Source organism: Enhydra lutris, unplaced genomic scaffold, assembly GCF_002288905.1.
Source record: "Enhydra lutris kenyoni isolate GAN:26980312 unplaced genomic scaffold, ASM228890v2 scaffoldscaffold48, whole genome shotgun sequence".
NCBI classification, from domain to species: Eukaryota; Metazoa; Chordata; class Mammalia; order Carnivora; family Mustelidae; genus Enhydra; species Enhydra lutris.
The window spans coordinates 15,922,426-15,950,374 of record NW_019154132.1 but is presented as its reverse complement, the minus strand read 5'-3'; the positions used below and the strand labels follow the sequence as shown (position 1 = coordinate 15,950,374).

General features: G+C 41.8%; 1 protein-coding gene across 1 annotated transcript in view; it reads left to right on the top strand.

The window, feature by feature from the left end:
- The window catches only part of LOC111156718 (ataxin 1), a 393,814-nt gene that overhangs the window by 128,317 nt on the left and 237,548 nt on the right, over window positions 1-27,949 (top strand). Inside the window, exon 5 of the mRNA XM_022517762.1 lies at window positions 26,400-26,528. The gene's annotated coding sequence lies outside the window, so the exon portion shown is untranslated. The remainder of the gene's footprint in view (window positions 1-26,399; window positions 26,529-27,949) is intronic.

The following is a 27,949-nucleotide window of genomic DNA, read 5'->3' as shown; positions in this document are numbered from 1 at the left end:
ACCATGAACGGATTAGTATTTCTAGTCCTATACCCTCTTTAACTGGGATCAGTTAAACTGATCAGTGAACTGGCCCACGGAAGGGGAACATGTCGTCTTGCCACTTTTTAGTCCCGCGTGGCATGATTGTATTGCCTATGTGGTTTTCCATCTCTTGTAGGTAACTGTAATTTACACAAGTAATCTAATGTACTGAGCATTTAATTCTCCAGAGATTTTCCAATTCTTAGTCATGCTCTGCTGGATTTCCTCAAACATGTGTCTTCTCTGGACCTCGCTGTGTTTTTAGGATACATTTTTAAAATGGGAACTGGGGGTTCAAATAGAGCCTTTGTACAGTTTTGATACATATGATTAAAGTACTATATTTTAGCACTCATCAGCCATGAAAAGGAATGTCTGTGTGTCTGCACTCCCGGATAGCACTAAGTGTTGTCTGTTCTGTTTTAAAAAAACAGAAAAACAAAAACTTCGTCAGTTTAATAATTGAAAATTATATCTTGTTTTAATTTTGCATTCGTGTGGTTTTGAGGGACTTTTCCCTCTCATGTTTTCTGTTTCTTATGTATTTTTAAAAACTGTGTTCTCTGCTTATTTTTGTATTAGGTTTTTTTTTTTTTTTTTTTTACTTATATACATGTTCATTTTACATAAGATTGTTAACTCTGATGTTACAAATATTTTCCCACTTTGATGTTTTCCTTTGAATTTTAGTCACAGTGAATTTGATGTACAGATACTCAAGATGCATGTGTAGTCAAACATATTTTTTTATTTTATACCTAAAACAGCCTCCCATGCGCCAGGGTCAGATAAATATTCACCTATAATTTCTTCTAGCTCTTTTATTATCTCATAGTTTATATTTAGAGCTTATTTTGATGTGTGATCTCAGGCATGAGGATCAGATGAATCTTGCCAAATAGCTCATCAGTTTCCACACGCCATTTATTTAATACTCTTTTCCCCCAGTGCTAGGAAACGCCACCTTTATCATGTACCTAGGTACTTTTACGAACGTGTTATCTTTCTGAGCTTAAATGGTATTTTCTCCACCCTTGTATTTTGGCATTTTAGTTTGGATTCTATGGCTTTCATAGTTTTTAATGTGCTGTCTTAGATTCCTCCATATAATTTTGTTTTTCCCAAAGCCCCTAGCTCTTTTTATCTATTTGCTAATTTATTCTGCCATGTAAATATAAAGTCACTTGGGACATATCTTTTCTTCTTCTTCTTTTTTTTAATATTTTATTTATTTATCTGACAGACAGAGATCACAAGTAGGCAGAGAGGCAGGCAGAGAGAGAGGGGGAAGCAGGCTCCCTGCTGAGCAGAGAGCCCGATGCGGGGCTCAATCCCAGGACCCGAGATCATGACCTGAGCCGAAGACAGAGGCTTTAACCCACTGAGCCAGACAGGCAGCCAGGCCATATCTTTTCAAAATAGATTTTAATGGTCATAGATGACATGTTAACCTGGAGAGAATTGAAGTCTTTATACTTTTGCAAGTTTTTTTTTTTTTAAAGATTTTATTTATTTATTTGACAGACAGATTACAAGTAGGCAGAGAGGCAGACAGAGAGAGGGGGGGAAGCAGGCTCCCCGCTGAGCAGAGAGCCTGATGTGGGGCTCGATCCCAGGACCCTGAGATCATGACCTGAGCCGAAGGCAAAGGCTTAACCCTCTGAGCCACCCAGGCACCCCTATACTTTTGCAAGTTTTGATCCATGTACTTAGTCTTACTGAAGACTCCTGTTTTCTGCCTTAGTCAAGCATTGTCTATTTTTGTAGGATTTGAGTATTCTTGTTACATTTTCCTTAGAGATTTTATAGTGTTGGTTACAGTTGTACACTTGGTCTTTATTTCTCTTATATTTTCAGCTTATCGCTGGTTTATAGGAAAACTCTCCCTCTCTCTTTCTGTATAAGCATATGTATGTATAGATGTGTGTATATGTGTGTGTGTATATATATATATATATGTTATATATATATATATTTTATAAAACACAGATATAAATGTGTGTGTGTATCCATGTATGTCTAACAATGGGCCATCTTGTGGACCTCACAAAGTTGCAGTAGTGTTTCTGCTAATCCCCTTAGATGGTCTAAATAGACAATAATAACATTTCTTTTTTGGTGGGGAGGAGCAGAGGGAGAGAGAGAGAATCCAAAGCAGACTCCATGCCCAGCCCAGCTTGGAGTTCCACACCCGGCTCTGTCTCACAACCCTGAGATCATGACCTGAGCCGAAATCATGAGTTGAACGCTTAACTGACTGAGCCACCCAGGCGCCCCAATCATAACATTTTTAATAATGAAAATATTGTCTCCTACATTGTGATGTTTTTAATTTTCATTTCTTCTAGAACATCCCAGTGCCATGTTAAATAATGGTAGAGCCAGGTACACTGACTTCATTCCTGAATTTAATTACTGACTCTTTTAACTTTTAGTATGTTGGCTATTGGTGTATGTCAGATCTCTTTTACTGGCAAATAAGCAACATTCTATTCTAATTTTCAATACCCCTTCCCACAGAATATTTTTTAAAATGTCTTTCTGGCATCTTTAATAATGATAACTTTTTCTATTGAACCAGTGATGCTGTGAATGGAATAATGTAATCTCTGTATTATGTCAATGCCTGGAAGCTTTAACATTACTTGTCCCTCATGGGGCGCCTGGGTGGCTCATTGGGTTAAGCCTCTGCCTTCAGCTCAGGTCATGATCTCAGGGTCCTGGGATCCAGTCCTGTATTGGGCTCCCTGCTCAGTGGGGAGCCTGCTTCTTCCTCTCTCTCTGCCTGCCTCTCTGTCCACTTGTGATCTTTCTCTCTCTGTCAAATAAATAAACAGAATCTTTAAAAAAAATAAAATTACTTGTCCCCCAAATTATTTAACTCAGGTCCTTTTTCCATTGTATTATAAAAGCCCATCCTCCTGCCCCTGCTCAACACACAGTATTTTTCTACAGTAATTTTTCTGATCAAGATTTTTACTTCTCAAATTAATATTCAAGATTTTAGCTTTTCTAGGATATCTGCCATTTCCATATTTAACATTTTATTAATGTAAAACCAAATTTTACATATTCTTAAAATTTAAAAAAATCCTCAATATTTTTTGTTTTATTCTAGTTGTTCATTCTTCGGCACATTACATTAACTAGCAGTAACTCTGTTCTATGTTGGAGGTATTTTTAAGGGCCACCTTTTGAAGTCTTTCTGGGTTTTTTTTTGTTGTTGTTGTTTTATTTTGTTTTTAAAAGATCTTATTTATTTGGCAGAGAGAGATCAGGAGTAGGCAGAGCAGCAGCCAGAGAGAGAGGGGAAGCAGGCTCCCCGCTGAGCAGAGAGCCCGACGCAGGGCTCGATCCCAGGACCCTGAGAGCATGACCTGAGCCGAAGGCAGAGGCTTAACCCACTGAGCCACCCAGGCGCCCTGACGTCTTTTCTGTTTAAAACCTTGAATTTGTTTCTGTCGTGATTTGTGCATGCCCTACCTTCAGTTTGCTTTCCCTGGGCTCATTTCCCTTTTCTAATTTCTTGAGGTGATTCTTCTAAGTTTTTCTTGCTGATGAAAATATTTAAGGTATTGGCCTGAGTGTGGGTCTCCTCACTTTAGTAAAGAATGTGCTTCTTATCTTCCTGGTCTCAGTCTGCAGTTACGGGATTTAACATCTATTAGACTCTACACCTGTTTTGAAGACTGTTTCATAAATGTACAAATGTACTTGAATTGTTCGTGCTTTTGTTTATTCATGTGAAGTTCATCGCATTGTGATCATAGAATATTGAGACGTCATCAGGTGTCCTTGATGTCCCCACACTTGACTGGTTTCTGCTAATGTCCCATGAGTCTCTGTAGAGAAGATGCGGGCTGTAATTATCAGGTTGATCTCGTCATGAGATGAGCCATATTTTTTTTTTTTTTTACCCTACTTCTCTAGACCTTTATTAAATTCTTCATCTGCTGAACTAAAAGCAGTGGGGTAGTCTTTAATAAAACTAAAGCATATCACTCAATCTCTACTTATTTTTCTTTACATATTTCCATGCTGTGTTATCTATCCTGGCATATACCTCGTATGTGTATGTGTTTTAAGATTATTATTTATTTATTGGGAGAGAGAGAGTGTGTGTGATCACAAGCAGGGATGGGGGGAGAGAGGCAGAGGGAGAGGGAGCAGCTGACTCCCCACTGAGCAGGGAGCCTGATCTGGGACTTGATCCCAAGACCCTGAGATCATGACCTGAGCTGGAGGCAGATGCTTAACTCACTGAGCCAATCAGGAGCCCTTGGCACATGCAATGTTAATATTTCTTATGAATGTATCCCTTGTCAGTAGAAACTGATACTCCTGCTTAATGTTTTAAATATTTAATTCTGATTTTATTTTAATGTATCACTTTTTTTAAAGTTCCATTTTATTTATTTTTTTAATGCTTTTATTTGTTTTAAGTAAGCTCTATGTGCAAGGTGGGGCTTGAACTCACAACCACAAGATCAAGAGTGGCACACTTTACCAACTGAGACAGCCAGGTACCCTTAACACTGCTTTTCAACGTGTGATTGCCTAGTGTTCCTTTGCCCCAGTCCTCTTTGTCTTCACTGTTACGGCTTTTTTGCAGATAGCATAGAGGTCATTCTTAATTTATGACTCCACCGGAGACTCTTTTGTTCTTAAAAGAGAATGAATACCGATCTTCAGTGTCAATCTACTTGTTCTCACTCTTGTCATCATTTTATTCTTTTCCCTTTTATGATTCCTTAATGTTTGCACCATTTTCCATTTCCATGTGATAAGAGTTACTCTATGACAGTTTTCAAGTTACAATGTTTAATTTTTCAGTTATCTTCTTAAATTTGAAAAAAAAAATCACCTGTATTTCTGTATGAGCAATGTCGCGAAGCTTGTTGACCTTACCTTCTCTTTGTGTAAGATGAGATTAACACGTCTTTGGTCTCCTTTGGGGTTCTCCTTTCCGTTTAAAAAAATAAATCTATAGATATTTTGATTCAGCTGATCATTTTTTAAATGTTTGTAAATTTTCTTTATAAGAATTATCTAGTAACCTGTATCATTCTCGAATTATATTCGGTTGTTTGCCGTTTCTATGGTTTGATTACATATATTTTTTAAAGATTTTATATATTTATTTGATATCGAGATCGCGAGAGAGAGAGAGAGAGAGAGAGAAGCAGCTCCACGCTGAGCAGGGAGCCCAACTTGGGGCTTAATCCCAGGACCCTAAAATCATGACCTGACCAGAAGGCAGACGCTTAACCGACTGAGCCACCCGCACCCCAGTTTGATTACATATTATAAACTATCTTAAAACACAACTACTCCTTTCTTTTCTCTTCTTTTTTTTTTTAAGTAAATTTTTGGCTGACTATAGAACTTATTCAAATACAGTGGACCCTTGCACAACATGAGTTTGAACCCTGAGGACCCACTGCTATGCAGGTGGTTTTCAGTAACTACATGACAACCCTGTGAATGTGTTTTCTCTTCCTTATGCTTTTCTTAGTAATGTTGTCTTTTCTCTAGCTTACTTTAAGATTGTGGTTTATGATACATACATGAAAAATGGGTTAATCGACTGTTTATGTTATTGGTAAGGCTTCCAACAACAGTAGATTATTTGTAGTTGTATGTTGGGAGAGTCAGATTTATACTCAGATTTTCAGCAGCACAGGGGTCGGTGCCCCTAACCGCTGGGTTGTTCAAGGCTCAGCTGTATAATATTTTTATGAAGTACATTTTCTTAATGATGCTTTGCATCCCGAATACCTCTTGCATTTTTTTAGATCTCATACCTTAACAGAAAACTTGGTTTGTTAGAATCCTTTTTTTTTTTAAAGATTTATTTATTTATTTGAGAGAGAATGAGAGAGAGAGAATGAGAGAGAGAGTATGAGCAGGGAGAGGGGCAGAGGGAGAAGCAGACTCCCCACATGGAAGGACTCCATCCCAGGACTCTGGGGTCATGACCTGAACCAAAGGCAGACGGTTAACCGCTTAACCAACTGAGCCCCTACGTTCCCCTTGTTGGAATTCTCCCATCAACATTCTCTGCCTTCAGAGCTATGCAGTTCGTTGCTTTGCTTTCTTCTGTTGTCAACTAGAAGTCTAAGGCCAGCTGATTTTTTTCTTGCATCTTAGTGACCTGGGTACCTATATGATGCTAGCAATCTTCTTATTTTGACCTCAGAATTCAAAAGTTTCACTGGAAAGTAAATAAAAGACAGTTTTCCTTAATTTATGTATGTGCTTATGCAGATGTATCTATGTTTTCGTTCCTTTGTTTTCTCATACAGAGTGAGGCACCCCCCCCCCCGCCCTTTGGGAACCAGGTATTCCTTCAGTTCAGAAAAGTTTCCTTACGGGGCGCCTGGGTGGCTCAGTGGATTAAAGCCTCTGCCTTCGGCTCAGGTCATGATCCCAGGGTCCTGGGATCGAGCCCCGCATCGGGCTCTCTGCTCGGCAGGGAGCTTGCTTCCTCCTCTCTCTCTCTCTGCCTGCCTCTCTGCCTACTTGTGATCTCTATCTGTCAAATAAAATAAAATAAAATCTTAAAAAAATAAAAAAAAAAAAGAAAAGTTTCCTTACATTGTATCTTTCAGAATCGCTTCTGTGATATTCTGACTACTCCAGGTACCGGAAGTGTCTGTATCTTGGCTTCCTCTTCTGTCTTCAATATCCATGATAATCGACCTTTTTGTCTCTTTGCTCTCCTTTGGGTATGATTTTTGAAGTTCGTTTTTCACATCACTGATATGATTTTTGAGTCTTGTCTTTCCTTGTTATGGGCCCTAAAGTAGGGCCAATACCTACCTTTTGAATTACACTTTTGAAAACTGACAGTTGAAAACATTCCTAATTATTTTTTGTATTTCAGTTTCGTTTTGGTTTCATTCACGTGTCTTTCTTTAATCTTTCACGTCTTGTTCCAGAGTCTGGGTTTTCTCCCCACCACCTTTTTTTTTTTTTTTTGGAAACAAAAATCACATTCTTTTTTTTTTTTTTTTTTAAGATTTTATTTATTTGAGAGAGACAGAGAGAGAGCTCACACAAGAGCATGAGCAGGGACAGGGGCAGAGGGAGAAGCAGACTCCCCACTGAGCAAGGAACCTAACGCAGGGCTCCAACCCAGGACCCTAAGATCATGACCTGAGCCGAAGGCAGATGCTTAACTGACTGAGCCATCCAGGGTGTCCCAAGCAAAAATCACATCTTGTTTGAAACTTATTTCTGTTTCCAATAGTGTATCTTTTTCAAAATTACCTTTTTCCTTCATTTCTTGGTTGTTTTATGCTGTTTTTATCAACAAGTCTTTCGTGGCCCAATGTTGCATTGTTTTGGCTTACTCTATATTGAATGATTAAAGGTCTAGCCCAGCCTGAAACTTGTTCTTAAAAGATCCCATACCTTCTGGAGAAGATAAGATTCCTTCTCTCCGTCAGAAACTGACTGAGACCAAATGACCTCCATGGTCCAGCAGCTGCACAGACTGGGAAGGAGCTGGAACCATGGGCACTTTCTGCTGGTGTTCTTTGCACGGTTTCTGCTATGTGTCAGGTGAAGCCACGGAAGGAGAGAGTTTCCTGATCCTAGATTTCTCCCTGACTCTGCTCTCACTCCGCATACCCTATGTAATGCTGACTAAATGCCTCTGGTATCAGGGCCCTGCTATGCGGCGAGATCTCCTGCCTCTGGTAGGGTAACCTTGGGTGTGGTGGTGCTTCTTCTAGGTCCTTCTACTCTCATACCTTCTGACTGCCATGGTCTGGAGCCCAGGGAGTAGCTTTGTTTCTTACCAGCCATCACCTCCAGCTTTCACTCTTCTAGTTTAGGATGGGTACTCCCCATTTCTCTCAAGATCTCTGCTTGTTTTATCCTCGATAGTGCTGCACTCCTTTCTCAAGGAGAATCAAAAGTCCCATCTGTGGATCGGTCTTTTGCGCTACACTTTCTATGTTCTATCAAACAAAAGTGTCTTTAAAATGATGGCATGTGTCTGGTGCCCTGCTCTGTTTTCTTTTCTATTCTTTTTTTTTTTTTTTTTTTAAGATTATGTATTTATTTATTTATTTATTTGACAGAGATCACAAGTAGGCAGAGAGACAGGCAGGCTCTGCCCTGAGCAGAGAGCCCGATGAGGGGCTTGATCCCAGGACCGTGGGATCATGACCTGAGCCCCATGCCCTGCTCTGTTTTCCAGCAACTCGTGCATAGTTCCTCCTGTATTTACAGTCTTTGGCTAGTGATGTTGAGGTTGATGGAGAGTGGGGCAGGGCGAGAGACTTCTGGAAGAAAATCTGGTATTTAGGGGCACCCGGCTGGCTCAGTGAGTGGAGCGTGCAGCTCTCAATCTCAGGGTTGTGAGTTCAAGCCCCATATTGGGTGAAGAGATGACTTAAAGGGAGATAAACCATAAGAGACTCTTATTCTCAGGAAACAAACTGAGGGTTGCTGGGGGGCCGGAGCAGGGTATGGAGAGGGTGGCTGGGTTATGGACACTAGGGAGGGTATGTGCTATGGTGAGTGCTGTGAAATGTGTAAGACTGATGATTCACAGACCTGTACCCCTGGGGCAAATAATACATTATATGTTAATAAAAAATAAATAAAAATAAATAAAAAATAAAAATATCAAAAGCACCCCCCAAAATAAAATCTTAAAAAAAAAAAAAAAGGAAATCTGATATTTCAAGATCCACATTTCCAAAAACACAGATGGAGAGGATTGTGAATTTTATAAAACATTTGTGAAATTCTCTTAAATAATGAACTCCCCCAGGACACCTAGCACATAAAGTAATTTATAAAAGTTAGGCTTACACAGAAATTGTCAGACACACAGTCTTTGTTTACAGTAAACTACACATGTATCTCTGTACTCGTCCCCATGAGCGTGAAGCTGAGTGTGGTCCAGTTAGGCACAGAAGAACACCCAAGTGGCAGCCAGTCGCTTTGCCTGCGATAATGTTTAGGATTCACAGGGACGCCCGTTTCACCCTTTGCACTTTCCCTGACAGCGTTTGGTAGCTGGGTTCTGGTTTTTCAGCCTAGTACGTGATTGCTTCACTCCAGAAGCTTCAGGGACCCTTGCAGGACCTCTCCTACTAGGGAGAGCAAGAATGCCCACATACTTTAAGGAAACAAAGAACAGTAGTGTCCCATGTCTTTGAATAAGAGTGGAGAATAAGAGTGGAGAAGTAGCTCTTTCCACATCTGAGCACAATGTAGTCAGAAGCAACAACATAGTAGCAAAGCACACTTTCCTTTCTTTCCTTTCTTTCCTTTTACTGGTCCACCTTCAATTATTATCCGTCAAGGCGGCTCAGAAAAAGACACTGCTGGGGGGGGGGCAGCAAGGGAGGGAGGAAGAGACCGGGGGGGGGGGGGTGAGTATTGGAAGAAGACCTAGGTGGAGCTGGTCTGCTTCCTGCCAGGACATCCAGGTCACAGACAGTTCTAGAACAGAGGGAGGGCAGCATGCTGGGGCTCTGTGGAAGAGACCCAGACTTAGTGCTGTGGCTTGCAGGCCGGGTCAGTGGCTCATACTGAAATGTCACTGTGTGCATTGCAGTTTGGGCTAGAGATCCACTTATAGCTTAAGATACAAACTCCCGACTTTTTTTTTTTTTTCCTATGAGACTTTAATCTCTTATTTGCTGATAAAATTATATATGGGGAGGAGACGTGATGAGAAAACAGATGAAGAATCCTTCACCAGTCCCTCAGCCCGGGTTCAGGGGCCTTGGTCTATAGAGTGAGCTGCTTCCTGTTCTTTGCCACCCTGGGCATGTCAGACCAGCTCATGGATCCCCGGAAGCACATGTTGTAAGCTTCAGGCCTGGCAGTGACCACCTTAGGATCCCTGATCAATGTTTTTGAGATTTTGCATGTGAAAAACAGGCCAGGAGTCATCATTACAGATTAAGAAACAATGGTGGGAGGATACTCTGGACCTAGGGTATCTTTGTTTCCCATGAAACATTCTGATGTAAAAGCAAGGGCTGGTTCCTAATGATAGACCATGTTGCATGTGGCAGATGGGGACATTTTTGTGTGTTTTGATATGTCAGATGGAAACACACCTGGCTCCTGCATGTCCCCCTTAGATTTCCCACCCCAGACACTGACAGGCAATCTATTTTGAAATCATATGTGAATATAACACTGACACATTGGAACATGCTTTCCACGGTTACTCATGAACTAACATGTACCTGACCTTGGAAATACCTTTCATGTCCAGGTAACCATCACGTGTTTAACACCGAGGCTCTCTTAGTAGCCTTGATTGATTACTGAATATTGATTGAGCGTACGTACTGTGCAAGGTGTTCTTAATATACAAGTTCATCTCATGTCACAACTCATTTGGATAAGTATCATCATCGTGCCCGTTTTATGGTTAAGGGAATATAGACTTGGAAAGTTTCTGTAACTTGTCCTAGGTCACATAGCTAGTAAGCTTTGAGGCTCATCCTGGGGTCTCTGACTTGATAACCTACATTTTTTTCCTATTGCACTGTGCTGACTCTTGATTTTCTTACAGAAGAGAGGCTGTGTTTCTCCTAAAGGTCATGTCATCCCAAAGTCCCTTAACCAGAGTTCCAGAATCTCTCCTCCTAAGCTGTCCCTTTCCCCAAAGATCACACCTGTTTCCCGTGCCTCTTGAATAATCCTGACTCATGAGCAAATGGTCCTACAGAAGGAGCGGGAGGGGATTGTGTCCCCACAGTGTTGTCTAAGCACACAGTGTTGTAAGGATAAGCCTTGCAGCAGTGCAGGGATCATGAGCTGTATTCCCAGGTCCATTCAGAACTAGTTCTCTGTGGCTTTGGGAAGGCAAGACCCTGTCCAGGTTTCTACATCAGTGAAGTGAAAGGGTGAGGGTAAGGTCCATTCTAGTGCAGTCAATGTGCACCAGAAAATAGGAAGCCTGAACATCTAAAACAGAATTTAACGCTGTCATAAAATGGAACATACACAGTGAGTTAATGGAACACATAGCTCATGATCCAATTCACTGATACTGTGCCCCATAGTAGTTGGCTATTAGTGGGAGCAGATCACAGAAATGACTATAATTTGTAGTACCTTTACACAATTAAAACATTTTATCATTTTTCACTTCTTGGTTTGTTGACTAATGTCTATAATTAGTGGGTTTTCTTCTGATATGATACATAATTTTGATATATACATGTGTATGTGTGTAATTTACATATAACCTTCTAATAGTTGGGCTTCTCTGTATCTTCCTCTTCCAAAAACCTAAGTATGAAGAATTTTCTTGATCCCATTATTCTTTGTCTCTTTTTATTGAGGGGCTCTTGGAAAGCATTTGCAGCAGTTTCCCATTGCTCAGATCTGGGGCCTTTACCGATCTCCCCTTCATAAAGTCTTAGCCTAGGAGAGGACCAAACAAGGAGACCCCTGGTTTGTGGATTCAGCTTCCATGGCCCTTCCCACCAGGTCCTGTTCTTTTGGGGGGAGGTTGGGGCTCCTAATGCCAACCTAGGAGCAGACCCAGGGACTGATGGGGACTCAGCCTGTGTCCCTCATGTTACAGCTGTGTTGGCTGGAAGCATCCTACATGCTCTCTGCCCTAAATCTTGCCTGTGGGTCCTTCTCCTCCCTGCATCCCTTCTCCAGCCTGGATGCCTCTTTGCCCCATAACTTCCTTTCCCTGGCATTCTCTTTGCCCCGCTTGGCATTCCAAGCCTCACCTGCTTCTCCCGCCTGTTCTGTTCTTGTGATCATGCCCTCTCCTGCCTCTCTAAACCTCTGCCACAGTGTTTATATTTGATCTGTGAAACTCAACTCAGACATCCCCACAAAGCCTGAGTCAAGCCTGATGCTTCGGTGAGCTCACCCCATTTATGGTGGGGTGGGGCCTCTCTTCCTGCCGGGTCACTTGCACATCTCAAAACTTGCCTTTCCCTGTGAAATTTGTTTTAAATAAATTATGCTCCGGCTGCCGGGGGCTCAAGGCTGACTAACCTCAACTGTGGGGCTGTTGGAGGCACCCTCCCCCGAAAATTGCTACCCGATGGAGAACTGGGAAAAGGAGGGGGTGCCCTGAGGACTGGTGCTGTATCCCTAGAATCCTGGCTTCCAGAGCCTGGGCTGGGGCTGCTGAGAGGAGAGGCACAGAGAAGGGTTTAGGTGACCTCAGGCAGGAAGAGAGCCCAAGAAAAGAATGGCATCTGAGAGAAGGACTAGCCCCAGACCTGCCTTTAGGGGGCGCCTGGCTCCAGGCACACAAGCTCCAAAGCTAGTAAGAACCAGGTCCTTTTCAGTTCCCAGTGATTGTGGACAGATGGCCCTTAGATGGGGAGGCATCAGCCCCAGGGGCTGCACCCACCTCCACCGGGAAATCCCAGCGTTCTTTCTGAGGGTAGTGTATAGTCTTCAAGATAACACTATGCCAGCCACTTTATATTCATGATCTCCTAATTAGCATATCATATTACATGGTATCATAATATTTCCTACTTCACAAACACATTCCTAAGGCTCCCATGGTCCTAAGTTTGCCCATGTTCTTAGCAGAGAATGACCCCAGCCTGTGATTTCGACGTTTTTCCGTCGTTATGGTGGGCCTTAAAAGTGAAGCGAAATCAGCTTTTTAAAGTAAGAGAATTACTGTAATTTATCTCCCAATTCAGAATGTTGGCGGCTGGACTATGCCGGAGTTTAAAGGAAAGCAAAGCTTTCGATTCTTTGGTTAAAAAAAAATCAAAAGTTTTAAAGGACAAGTATTTTTTCGGAGGGCAGAACACTGACCCTAGTATATTCATAGTGAAACAATGTGTTTCACTGGTGTTAATATTGACAGGGTAGGAGGGGGAAAGAGTTACAGAACAGAAACCCCTGGGGCTTGAAGGGGAGGCACCATAGGGGACCAGTGGGGAAGGATCCTGTAGACAAACTTCACCTACTTTTCGATCTGGGTTAGCACAGCTCTGCTTCACCTTCCCCTGGGATCAGAAAAATAGATGTTAGGCCAGTTCCTTGGCTTCTGCTTTGCTCACAAAGGACAGTTTAGTGTGGGGGTAATATTCATTCCTTGAATTCCCTTGGCGTGGGTTTTGAAAACTTTTAAGATTTTTGGATTAGTTGAGAACCTTCACTCTGAAATGCATGAGAATTTTCTCCTTGCAAAATAGATTCCACTTGGACAAAATCTCGTTGTATTTCTCCTCTTGAGTTATTGAAACAAATAGATTTTAAGTGTCTGGCTGGCTCTTCACCACATCCTGTTAGAAGGTCAGAATGGAAAAAGATGGGTGTTAGCTGTGCTGCTGGAAGAATACATTCGAAGTCCCCTGGGGAACCTTGGAACTCCACAGCTCATCCAGTATCCTGCAGGCACATTTTTTTCTCTTCCTCTTGGTATAAAATCAATGCTGGCACTGAGCAGTTTGCTCTCCGTGTCTCATTAGAGTGAAGACGTTAATATTAGGAATTTCGTGTTCGGTTTTAGCCTTTTGATGGGGGTTTTTCTTTTTCTTTCTTTCTTTTTTTTTTTTTTTTTTTCCCTTTTGGACTACCTTTGTAATTTCAGGAACAAGCCCGGCTTTGTTATGCTTCCTTAATCTTACCTCACCTGGCCTAGATAACATGCATTCCAAATTGAATTGAGAGTTTGCAGGGAGGCAGCTAAGCAACAGGCTCTAACAGCTGGGTCATTTTCTAAGAATCAAAGGACGTGGCTTCAGTTTCCAGGTCTGGCTTTGGCCTGCTTGGTGAGAGCTGACATTTAACTTGTCTCAGCCTGTGCACTTGGGGATGATTAAAGTGGCTGCCTGATTCATAACTTATAGGTGATTACACTTGTAAAGTATTTGGAAGCCCTCTTCTTTCATTCATTTATTCAAACAAACATTTGTTGTTGAATGAATGGTGACTTTGATTTAAAAACACGACAGACATAAAACACTGGCAGCTTGTAGATAGCAATTTTTTTATTTGCTCTCCTAAAGGAATTTCATTACCAAATCCTCATGAATCTTGAACCTCTGAGAAGAATAATCCTTTCCTTTGTTGCAGTTTTAAATTTAGAATAATCAGACAATAGTGAAGCATTCTGTTCAAAGCATTCCTTTTAGGCTACCCATTTATTATACACTGCTCTTAAGAAGAGATGAATTTGATTAGCATTGAACATTCAAGTCGGTGTTTTTGCATTGCTAATACTGGGGAGAAATTTTCAAAAAGTTGTGCCTGCTGTTTAATATTATTATATAGTCAACTTTTAATTATCTGTACTGATGGAATATAATCAGCGATGTGTAGACTCCAAAATCATTTCCCTTGGCTTTGGGAAGCTTTTATTTACCTTCTATTATGGTTTTGCTCAGACTAGTATTAGAATTGTGCCACATTCTTTGTGCACTCAGCTCATCATAGAAAGGAAGGATGAAAAGCCCAAAAGTATACCAGGGGGTTAGGGAAAGGTCAACTGGAATTCAAAACATTTATTACAGATAATACACAGAATGAAGGATTCCAAGATTATTCATCTTGATTATTAGATAGAAACTAATGGCCTATCTTTCACTGCAGTTGTCTAAGGGGGGAAAAAAGCACAATAAACCACTTACAAGTTTTCTGTGTACTGTTCTATTATTGTTTCCCCCTTTTGCCTTTTGAAATTTTGTAAAGTCTAACCTGCTTAAGTCACCCCAGTAACCCAGCAGCAGTAAACGCTGTCGGACCTGTGACCTCCAAAGTGTGCTGCGCACACCGCTGGGGCTCTAGGTGGGCCTTTTGGGGGAGTAGAAGGGCTGGAGTCTTGACCTATTAACGTTTCTAAATAATGTCACTGTTACTTGCATTGGCTGTTACTGTTTATTACTAAAAATACCTCTTCCCTTTTTGTTATTCAGGCTAAGCTTGTTTTTATGGGCAGCAATTACAGAAGGAAATTTTTGGAGGGTTTGTCTTCTGCATAGTGGCCTTCTGGATCTCAAAGGTCTTCTCCTCATAAAAATATATTTCTGTGTCAGCCTGCTCTAGAGCCCTCCCCTCCTACCATTTTTAGCCCTGTGTGGTTCATTCACCTGAGCGATTGTGAAATTGCTTCGTTGTGCTTTTGGAAGCCCATGAAGGCTGGCTCTTCAGTGTGAGATAAGGGATGCTCCGTGAGCATGAAGTTGCGGACACACAGGAAAAGAAAACCATGGCAATGCAGTTTGGTGTGGCACCAGTCCTTGGTAAGTCAGGAAGAAGGTCTCCAGCCCCGCTCACCTGGCCTGTCGGTTGGCGGAATCTGGTTGCCATCGTTGGGCTTCAACAAGTTGGAAACTGCACTTGGTATCTTCTGCTGGCTGGCCCGCCTGCCATCTGGTCAGGGTTTTACCTGCTTCCACGCCCTTGCAGGTGACGCTGTAGTACACAATACCTCATCACCCCAGCTGGACACCAAGCAAGAATAACCTTGGGAGGGGTGAGGCGTGGCTCTTTGGTGGAGGCTGGTTTCTAAGTTCATGTTCTTTCCAGCCAGTCAGCATTGCAAATACATGTCCGCTTGCAACCACCACAGGCCCTGGAGCAAAGCTGACTTCACATTTGGGAAACAGACTCTGTTGTCTGGCCCCGGGTCTCTTGCTCTCCGGCTGCCCCGTCCCCATCTTTGCTGACCCGTTCGCATCATTTCCACATCTGGAAGCCGGCGTCCTCATGTTGTCCTGACTTACTCCCTTGGTCTGACCTCCTGGAAAGGAAAAGAAAACCAGTTTCTGAATGTCTGCTCTGCGTGTGGTTTGGGCCGCATACTTTTATATACATAATTGAACTTTATCTTTGCACCAACTTTCTGAGGCAGGTGTTTGTCTCTTTTCACAGCTGATGAACTTGAGAGTCAAGCTAATACATAACTTCCCCAAAGTTACAGGGCTGGAAAGCAGTAAAACTAAGATAAGTACTCAGCTTTGATTCAAAATCTGTTCTCTTTCCATACGTGTGTGTAGTCCTCTTTCTTTCTTTCCTTTCTTTCTTTCTTTCTTTCTTTCTTTCTTTCTTTCTTTCTTTCTTTCTTTCTTTTTGATATTCCACTTCCAAGCTAGCATATTATTCCTACATTTAAAGAGAAAGAGAATCCTTAAGCCAAAGGAAAGATTCTAATTATAGAGTTTCAGGTATCCGTGAGTTGTAGGAGGGCTGTGGCCTTCCACGGTACCACCCTGGCAGCCGGCCCCTGCCCGGTGTGACAAGCTCTGTCATGTGCATCAAAGCATCATTCTGGACGTGCTCTCTTTCTTTTCCTGAATCCTAGACGTCTCGCTTCTGTTTCCAGCCCTGTGGAGAACTCGGTGGCTTCTCTTTGCTCTGCTGGCCAGGGATGTGTGCTTTCCTGGTTTCCTAATAACACTTGAACGGTGTCGGGAGCGCAGATACCTTACTTCCAGCCTTCTCTCCTAAGTGTAGGATTTGGCAGCCCTGCACTGAGGTCTATGCTTCCCCTTCCACTGAAGGTAGCTTTACGTTGTTCATCAGAGGGCCGCGGGAGACATTCCTCCCAAAGAAACACTTTCCTGCCCTGCTGCCGTCATGGTGACCGGCAGAAGGCGCGGTCCCTACATGCCCAGCAGGGCTAAGGGGCGTGGGTGAGCACATCCGTCTTGTACCCTGGAGACACTTCGCTGCTGACGAAGTTCCCTTACAGAGCCCAGAGGAATTTTCCTCCCTCCACCGGAGGTGTTCATAACCTCTAATTTGCTCACCATGCCTCTTGTAGAAAGGAGTAGGAGCTGAAGCCACTGGCGGGCTGCCACGGAGCCGCTGTGGGCGCGCATCCCAGAGCGGTGGCGCTCCCGCGTGGGTGCAGGGATGCAGATTGGGCGGGCCCAGGGAGGCGGAGCCGCAGCGGCCTGGCCCCGCCCACGCCCCGGAGGTGTGTGCCTGGGCCCGCGGACAGCCAATCAGAGAGCGGGGCGTGGCAGCAAAGCGGGAGGGGGCGGGGGAGGAACTGAGCTGAATGTGTGGGTGGGTGGTCCGGCGTGTTTGAAAGAGCTCCTTTGCAAGACCTTAGAATAAATGTTTCGCTTTTTTTTTTTTTTTTTGTACTCTGTGCCTGACAGTGAAGGGCATAGCCCTTGCTGGAGATGTGTCCTCATACAGGTTCTGCCTTGGGAAAAGGGCTCCTCTGTGCCGCTGCGGTAACCTCCACTTGCTGCTGTGGGCATGGAAGTGGGCTCTGACCTCATTTCCCGTAGGAGTTTATGGGGATGGGAGGAGGACTAATTAGTCCCTCATTAAGCATGTACCACGAAGTACAGTAATTCTGTGAAAAGGTAATCTAGTCGCGGAATAAAAACCAGACACCCTTGTGAATCGGAATACAGAGTCATTTTAAATAAAAGCATTTTGTAGTTGTGGTAGATGATTGTGTTTGAATAGGATCTTTACGTTACCGTGTTACAAAGGGATCCTTTAAAATATGATTTGAAGGGCACCTGACTGGCTCAGTGGGTAGAGCATGCGAGGTTTGAACTGGGGGTTTTGAGTTCGAGCCCCACACTAGGTGTAGAGGTTACTTAAAAATAAAATATTAAAGAAATTTTTTAAAAAGGCAAATTTAATTTTAATATTTTTGCCCAGGTTGAAAGTTGTCTCAGTCTGGAGTTTCAGCTGAGGTTCCAGACACTTTTTTTTTTTTTTTAATCCCATCCTCCTTGTGGGCTTCCAGCACCAGATACTAAATATCAAAATAGAATTGCTTTGTTTACCGCGCTTTTCAAAATAAATGGGAGTCGAGGGCTTTCTTGACCAGGAAGGAAAGGCTTGCTCTTTTTTACACTCCCTGGCTAGGTTCCAGCTTACTAGCCTAAAAAGTAAAGGCACCACCAGTGTGATTAGTATAAGGCCCCTTGGCCCTACTTAATTAAAACAGTGAGAGAATATAATAAGAAACAGAAGACTTCACTGTAGATGCCGGAAAGAAAAAACACATACACACACACACAACACTTAACAGTCCTTGATAACACTGGTTGTTTGTTTTACTTTTTATCACATACAGTTTTTCAGAGACATGCATCCTATAGTTGAAGCCTCTGATTTTTCCTTCCCCCCCCCCCCCCCCCCCGCCTTGGTCCCCCTTGCTGTCTGCCTCTCACACATTTCTTTGCTTGTTGGGGTTAACCAGTAAGAAAGAGACCAGACCAGAGAAAGAATGCAGAAACATGGTCAGGATAATTTAAAATTCAGATAGTGGTTACTACCCATAACGGATGCTGCGGGGAAGAAAGTCAAAACTGTTGATAACAATATTGGCCAAAAGCTATGTTTCACACACCTCAGTTCATGTAAGTTACAGAAGGTAGACTAGTTCCGATCATGATTCACCTCCCTGTCTGCTGTGCACTTGTGCTGTCCCTTGTTACTGTTCCAGCAAAAAGAGGTTCTGTTCATTGTCTTTGCTTCTCCTTATGCCCTTTATTTGCTAACTCTCCACGGAGCCTCAGCCCAGTCTGTTGCTACTGCACAGGGAAAGATCCAGAACTGACTAGTGTGGCATTCACACTCTGAGCCAGGATCAAAGGTCAGGAGCCTCATGCTCTGATTCTGGTCTTTGGGAGAGGGAAGAAACCTTTCCCTCTACACCTACAGCTGTCAAAATCCAATTTTAGAAATTTTGCCATTGTGAAATAAAAACTAATAAAGCTCTTCTTCATCTCTTGAATATCAGTTCTGGTTCTCTCTAATACTGAAGGAAATAAGGAATTCTCTCAATTTGCCGTAGTGTTGTGTGTTTTAGGGTCCTGCGTGACTTCCTGTTCCCAGTACACAGTTTCGGTCTCTGGAACATAACGTACTCTAGGCTCACACTCTTTGACACCATTGGTAGCCACCTTCCTTAAGAATTAAATGATTGGGAAATACAGCCATGAGGAACTTTCAGATTATTTATCCTCGTCCACTCTAAATTATCAGTTAATGCCACATTTGAAGGCAGAGAAATAAACCTATCCTGGGAAGGAGCTCTGCCTTGTTATGGTTAGTGAGGAGTAAAGTATAAATTCACCAATGTGACAGGTGTAGGATGTTTATTTCTTTGTGGATAGTGATAAGTTGGGGCTACCAAGTAAAATTTAAAAAAACATTACATTAAATAGGTCTTCTTCTTGATTTTAATATGATTTAAAGACTGGTGGTATGCACTGCTCTTAGGACCACAGATTGGCATAGCCATTTTGGAAAACAGCTCAGCGGTGTTGGCTAAGTCTGCGTGTTCACGTGCCTTGTGACCCAGCCAGTCTATCCTTAGGCAGCACCCCAGAGAAACTTGGCTTTTTTGTATTGTTTCTAATGGAAACCACATTGTTTCTAATAGGGGGAAAAATTAAAAATAACACTAGAAACTGAAAGTGTCTTAAATCTATCAGAAGTAGAGTGTTGAACAATTGGCACAAGGGAGTATTATACAGCCATAAAAATGAATAAAGCACAGGTTATTTGCAACACCATAGTTAAATATTAGAAACAGCATGGTGTGAAAAAAAATTGAGCCCCAGAAGACTCCATGTAATAGGAGAGAATGGTTTATAAAGCACAAAATTAAATTGTGTATTTTAGGGCATGATACATATAAAATTCAGGGTTGTGGTTACTTTTGGTGAAGGGCTTAAGGAAATTGCAAATAGGGGAATGCAGCACTGCTAGTAATGTCTTGAATAGGATGGTAGATTTATGAACATTCTGTTGTTACATTTTGTAGATTACATACACATGGCTTGTATTCTCCTGGAAGTTTCAAATTGTGCATAATACAAATATATATTTTTTGGATTGAAAGTTTTCCCCCATTTTTATGAGATAGAATTGACATATGGCAGTGGTCTAAGTTTAGGGTCCTAGTGCTGTGTAACGGTTTGACTTCACATATATTGTGACATGATCACCACGATTAGTTAACAGCCATCATCTCATGTAGATACAAAAAATAAAAAGAAAAAAATTTGTTTTTTTACCTGGGAAGAGATGTCAGGGTTTACTTTTCTTAGCCACATCCTTACATATTATAGAGTAGTATTAACTGTTGTTACCATGTGGGCAAATACATGTTAAAAATACAAATATTTTTAAAGTGATAACGTATAACACAAGTCAGAATTTTTTCTTGTTACTCCCATGTTCTACCCATTTCTTAGTAAAGTCCCCGGGTCTTGACATCACACAGGAGTGGTTGGGAAGGTCTAGTCCGACAGTGACATCCCTGAGGTTGTTTGGGTGATGCGGGGTATAAAGCGAGGCTGACAGTAACCGCTAAGTGGAATGAGCTAGAAGACACAGAAATCCCCACTTCCTTCCTTCCTATGAACACCCCAAAAATCTTGGGGGATGGAGGAAAGAGGACCCAGCAGGTAAGGCTTGGTGACCTTTTGGAAAATCCATATTTATTGCCTCAACAGTGACGAATGGTTCCAAATGTGGACAGTCAGCGTGGCTGGGTTATTACGAGAAACTTGCTCTTTTGCTGCCCACTGTTCTTTCCCGAACAAAATATGGCCTTTTGAGTGAGGTGGGATCTGGCATGTGTGCGATGATGTAATCTGTTACGCAGCCAGGCAAAGTGTCACCGGCTCAAAGGTTCAGTCTTGCAGAATTAACAGCAGATCTGCGAGAAATTGGTCCACGTGGGAGTAGGAATTACAACCAAAGTGGAAAATGCACACCAGGGCTGGTGTTGGGTCCCGAAGTTCTCCATTGCTGAGATGCATTGCAGCTGCAGGGCCAGCGGGTCCAGGAGGGGAGGGCAGCTGTCCCCAGGGAATCGTCAGCTCTGTCTTCAGAAGCTGAACAGAGGGAGGTGTGACAAGCTGGTGTGCAGAGGGGGAGCCTGACTCTCGATTTCCATTACATGAGTGCGTGGAATCAATACCCAACTGAGCGCTGGTCACGAGGACACCAGAGCACCCCCCCAACCCCCGCCCCGTGTAGTGTGGTATTTTTCAGACTAATTCTCAGACAGGAAAATGTGCAGCGTGGCTCTCGTCTAAAATAGTTTCGACATCATTTATGTAATGTCAGTACATCTGGAAGTGAAAATGCTAAGAGTTTCATTTCACTAAAAGTGGAAAAAAAATTTTTAACTTTAACCTTTAACTTTAGATCACAATTAGTGGCATTTCCACCACCGCATTGAGAGTATCGAAGTGTGTGTAATCATTGACACCTCGAGCCAGTATCGACTGAGAACATTTTATGCACCAGGAACCGTATGTAGGTTGTTAGGGAAAATGTGGAGAGATGGTCAGTGACTCTCAGGGCCTCATAGTCGAGAGAGGGAAACATTACATTGGACAAATAGGGTCTGTGCGGGGGCATGTCATAGGGGAAGTGAGGTGAGTGGTATCTGAGCTGTATCTTAAAGCAGGGGTAACATTTGAATGAGTGAAAAGGGCATCCCCAACTGATGATGAACCAGCATAAAGAGGAATTTTGCCTTATAAATTCCTAAGATTTCACCGGATTTTATGATACAAACACAAGCATCATGCTAATGAAATTAATAGTAAATTCAAATAAAAATAAATTGAGACTTTTTCCCCCTCAATTTGTTCAACCTTTCCATCTTAATTATGTTATAAAGAACAGCATGTTTGGGGCGCCTGGGTGGCTCAGTGGTTTAAGCCTCTGCCTTTGGCTCACCAGGTAGCCTGCTTCCTCCTTTCTCTCTGCCTACTTGTGATCTCTCTCTCTCTCTCTCTGTCAAATAGATAAATAAAATCTTTAAAAAAGAAAAAAAAAGAACAGCATGTTTGCATTACGTTAAAGTGCCCAGTGGTTGTGGCCAACAAGTAGAATCATAACTCAGTTGAAGAGTAGTTTCATATTCTAGTGGTAAAACAATTAGAAGTTAAGAATTTAGCATTTTTATAATATTTTTGCTCTGTAATTCTAGTTTGTTTCAAAAAATGGGTGAGCCCCAATTAGAAATCTGACTTGCTTTTTCCTGTGTCACAGAGCTAAAGATGAGCTGAGAACAGAAATCTCAAAATGCAATAATGCTGGTACGTTACATTCCAGTACTTTAGCATTCATTATGCCGTTTGGCCAGCATGCAGGAGAAAGAATGGTAAAGGGCCAAATTAAAAGTTTGCTTCCTAAGGTAAAGTATTACCAGTTCATTCCGCTCAAGCGTGTACTGGCAACACTTGTAAACAGTTCGTTCTCACATTATTTTTTTTTTCCAAAAAACTGTTACAGAATTGCCTTGCCTGTTTTTCTCTCCTTTGCACAGTCTGTGTCCTTACGTTTCAGCAATTCTAAATCAGAACGGCATCTGATAGATGACACATGGAATGTATTTGCTAATCATCTATGGCCTATTCATTAGGCGTATAGGGAATATTTATTTATCAAATCATGACTCTGTCCAGTAATTAAAAGAAAGGGACAAATTTGTATCTCTATCTTTTTTTTTTTTTTTAAGCAAAAGAAGTAATTTGTAGTAAGCACTTCTAATCATCTCAGCTGAATGTTAATAGCATTGGAAGGATAAGATTTGTTGTTTCAATCATTTAGATTTTATAGATAATTTTTATATAGAAATACTTTTCTTCTGTTGAGGCTTTTGTATCTCTACACATATGTGGCAGATTACTAAAAGAACAATTTGTCCTTTAGCTATAGTAAGACTCTTCTTTATCCCTAGTTTGCTAGATGCAAACTTCAGCCATTTTTATGGCCTTACAGAGACGGTAATGCTAATTAATGTTTTAATAGGAAAAAGTGTTGGCCAATAAAACTGTTAAATTTGAAGCTTGGATTGTAAATTCAACTTGGTTGCCCTAATGACAATGTTGATAGTGATAAAGATTATGCAATTAATATTTATGGAGTGCTTCTAGAATGCTGAGCTCTGTTGTAAATATTTTACTTATATGATTTAATTTCCCCAACTGCTCAGTTAAAGGAGGTGTTCTTAGGCCCACTTTACAGATGAATTCATAACCATTATATCTCACATTTAGTAATGATTAAAATATACTATGTTAATAACCTATTTTAGGGGCTCTTGGGTGGCTCAGTCGGTTAAGCATCTGCCTTTGGCTCAGGTCATGATCCCAGGGTCTTGGGATCGAGCCCTACGACAGGCTTCTTGCTCAGTGGGGAGCCTAGTTCTCCCTCTCCCACTGTCTCCCAACTCATGCTCTCAGTGTCTCTCTATCTCAAATAAATAAATAAAATCTTTTAAAAAATAACATTTTAAATATTCAACTCTGAAGCTTTTTTCTGAAGCTTTGCACATATGAAATAGCTATGTGTGTATATATATATGGTATATATATGCATATACATGTTTGTACGTGTATATATCTATGTATATATGTTCTTTTGTTCATTCACAAATATTGATTTGTAGACTGTGTGTTATAGGCTGCTGTGCTCAACTCTGGAGATAGTACAGTCCCTTGCCTTTAAGGGACTTCCAGTATATTGGGAGAAGAGGACTCATTTAAGATAAAAGTACAAGGAAATATGATAATTGCTTAATATTTTTAAAAGATTTTATTTATTCATTAGAGAGACAGAGAGAGCACAAGTAGAGGGAGCAGCAGGCCGAGCAAGAAGCAGTCTCCCTGCAATGTGGGGCTCGATCCCAGGACTCTAGGATCATGACCTGAGCCAAAGGCAGACACCTAACTGACTGAGCCACCCAGGGCGCCCCTGATAACTGCTTTCCTAGGGAAAGTACAGGGTGTTGTAGAAAAATGGGCAAAGAGGGCACCAGCTTCCTAGAAAGTACCAGAGAGGTTTTCATAGAGAGGAGTCCTATCTCTGAGACTTGAAGAATGGGTTTGAAACAATGATGTGCCAAAGGGACAGAGAAGATTAGGGTACGGAGAGGAGCTAGAGCAAGGCAGGGTTGGTCAGGTCAGGAAGCCACAGGGATGGAAAGTGCTGCCAGATCAGGGACATGGCGGGCTGGGGTTGGATCTCAAGGAATCTCGCATGCTGTCCGAAGGAATGCGGACCTTACATTCTGTGTGTTGAGAAGCCATCAGGAAATTAATTCAGCAAACACTCATTAAATTATGATAAAGGATGATCTTCTTCCCGCCTTCTCTCCTTCCTTTTCTCATTTATTCATTCAGCAGATTTCTACCGAGTGTCTCTAACGTGTCTCTAATGTGCCAAGCATGTGTTGAATACTGAGAGGCAGGAACATACACAATTTCGCTTTCCTGGAGCTTACTAGTTAGTAGGAGAAACAAGCATTAATCAACGAATCTAGCAAAAAAGAAAAAGAGGCAAAATTAAAAAGGTGACTGGTATTAAAAAAAGAAAAAAACACGAAGTGTTTCCATCAGAGCATGTGGTAGGAGGTAGTGACCTGGTGGAGGTCAGGAAAGGCTCCCCCCAACAGAAAGAGGGCTGAGCTGAAATCTGAAGGAAAAAAAGAGTACAAGGTCATCTGAAGAAGGTGGGTGATTTGGGGAGAAGTCTTAGTGAAGAGGAGATCATGTGCAAGGGTCCTGAGGCCTAGGAGAGCAAAGTGCTTCTTAGGAATTAAAAGAAGGCTGGAAAAGCTGGAGGGCAGGCTGCAGAAGAGCACAAGGACTGGACCCTACTGGGCCCTGGTGGCCACGTTAGGAATTTAGCTTCATGGAAAGTCATTGCATTACTGTAAGAAGGAGAGTGGGCTGAAGGGTGGCAGGAGCAAGGGCAGGGAGACCATTTGGAAGGCCAGTGCAAAGTTCCAGTGAGTCGTGCTACTTGGTAGCCTAGAGCAGGGCTGGTGCTGGTGGGGAGAGGTAAAAGGGCAGTGTGCTGGTGGTGGAATCCATGACTGGTTGGTTGGGTATGATTAGGGAGAGGAAGATGTCAGGGTGATGTTGGTAAGCTAGGAAAGCAGGGGAGGGCAAAATCCACTGCTTGGATTTCCAGGAAACATCAAACTGGGCAGTGGGGTGGGGGAGTGGATATCATAAGGAATTGAGGTTTGAGGTTGGCCTTGAAGAATGAGTAGGCATTTTCTAGTTGGCAAGCTGGAAAAGGCATGCTAATCAAAGGGAGAGGCATGCATAAAAACACAGAGGTATCACCAGAATAGTTCAAAGAAATACACACACACACACACACACACACACACACACACACACGTCTAAAAGGGAAATTAATATGTGACCCACAAGTAACTTTGCTGGTTTCCTGATGTGCTCACATTTGTTTTGTGTTGCAATGATTCGCAAACCTATAGTATACAGAATTTGTAAATAGGTAAAAATGTTTAAGTATTTTTTTAAACCACAGACATATAAAATATAGAAATTCCTTTCTTTACTTCCATATCTTAAATTAGGGCTTCACATATGGCTCTTGATTTTGTTAATCTGTCTTCTTTCCAATAAAATGTAGCCATTTAGGGAGGACTTGGATTTTAGGTTTTTCCTTTGTGGTTTGACATCTGGATTTGGGATTAGTTGGCATTTTTAATTGACTAAAATAACTATGAATTTACTCTTGATTGAAATAGGAACATGTTGATTTCAGTTTAGCTTGGGAATTAAAATTGCAGGGCAGCCACATCCAAAAAGACTGAGTAATGCTAAGACCTATGAAACATATCAACTCAGGGGAAAAAATAAGGTGGTGTCAATTTGATAGTTAATGTTTTTATAATAAATGCAGGCATGTTGATAGCAAGATCAATTTGGGAGAGATGGTACAGTCCTGGAATTATAAACATGGCCTCTGTGCACAGTTCTGGCTTAAATCCTGGCTTTAACACCTGCTAACTCTCCGAACACTCAGATCTCTGGAGTAATGATTGTTAGCTACTTTGCAGGGTACAATACAATGGGGGTAATGTGCGTAAAGCCAAGAACATAGTAAGTGTTCAGTAAATGTTAGTGAGGACTTGGAGTTTTACCACCAATAGCATGCTAGACCTCAGCCATCCACAGAGAGACACAAACAGTTGCGAAAGTGGATGCTAAGCTGTTATGGTAAAAACAGGTACCAAATTTGCTTCCCTTGTGGCTGGAAGGAATCTTAAGACACCATCAAATTCTGTAATGTTGCTGACATTTTCTGGAGGAGAACTTTTTTTTTAAAATTTCTCTGAAGTTTTGGAATCATTAGGGAAGGAGGGGAGAGAACGACATCATCTTGATGGGGACATCCCTGAATTTAGAAGATGGCCAGAAAGCTTCCATCCCGGGAGATGAGGACCAGCCGTGGGTCTGCTTGCTGAGTTCTTGACATTCTGCCATAAGAATTGTGGGTGTGGGTGTGCGAAGCCTGCATGAGAGAGATTATGCAACTATGTTTCTCTTTTTTGTGACTTCAGCTGATGTGAATGAAGGCCACAGAAAGCTGCCTCACTCAGTGGGAAATTGTTTTTATAATTACAGGTCTAGCCATTTTACCCTGAGTTTCTCAACTGCCACCCCTTCCACTCCAGCAAAATCTGTGTGGAGAGATCTGCGGGGAAGGAACTGACTGCTTATGTTTCTCCAGTGTGATGAAAGCACATGGTACAGGTAAACACCTCCCAGATCTTTAACTATGAAAGCAACCGTCATTTAGCCTAAGTTTCCCAAGGTAGTGCTGACGATGTTTGCCTACCCGGTCACACACACACACAAACCCACTACATAAATGTATACCTAGAGATTCACATATTCTCCGGGTACTCATTCTTTCTGTCTTGTAAAAATGGAACCCTTGCTTTTTTTGTGGGAAAAAAAAGAGCTTCTAATTATTTTGGGATCACTGTTTAGGATGGATGATAAAGCATCGATAAGAAAGAAAGAATTCTGATGATGGTGTTCATAACCTCAGCTGGGAGAGATGACCATCCGACGGTAGTAGGGAATAATATGTACTATTACCTAACTTTTTTGTTCCTCTTGAATATGTAATAATGAACATCTTTTCATACCAATGGATATATATTTACAGCATGATATTTAATGATTATATACAGTAGACCATTGAATGCATATCCTAAAATTTATTTAATTGATCTCCTCTATTGGACATTTAGGGTGTCTTTAATTTTTTTTTTTTTTGGCTTTTACGCTACCATGAATGTTCTTATAGCTTTATATCAGTTGCCATTACTAGTGACTTCCTTAGGATACTGCCTTACCAGTAAATCAGAGAGTTTAAAAGTTTTCGAGTCTTGAGACTTTTTGATACTGTTTGTTGCCAAATCATTTTTTCTATAAAGTCGTACCAGTTTATATTTCTCAGTATATGAGAGTACCTGTTTCCGTACAGTTTTGCCAGTGCTGAGAATTTTGAAACAAAGCATCTTGCCAGTTGATTATGAGAAATGGTATCTCTGTCTTATTTTTATTTTATGTTATTTTATTTATTTATTTGACAGAGAGATCACAAGTAGGCAGAGATGCAGGCAGAGAGAGGTGGGGAAGCAGGCTCCCTGCCGAGCAGAGAGCCCGAGTGAGGTTCAATCCCGGGACCCTGGGATCATGACCTGAGCCGAAGGCAGAGGCTTTAACCCACTGAGCCACCCAGGCGCCCCGCGGTCTTATTTTTATTATTATTTTTTTTGCAAGGAGATGTTTATTTGTAAATTTATAATTCATACTGTTTTGAAGAACCTTCCTCCAATAGACAGTAGCATGCGTAAAACTCACCAGTTTTTGACATTGGTGAGATAATACTTAAATGGAGAAGGCACGGAAGGGTCCTAGAGAATTTCGAGTGTTCCCCCTTTTTATGGCCAAGTATTTTTCGACAACCACAGTATCACCAGATAGCAATTCTTTTTCAATTTTTTTCATTTCTTCGTAAAAGTATTTGCCCATGGCCCACATTAAACACGGATTTGAAATTATTATGAAATTAAAAGTACAGGTGTGTGTGTATATTCATTTATGCGTGTACCTGCCCAGCGTCGGGAGCTGGAGTCAATGTGATGATGACAGCTCCATAC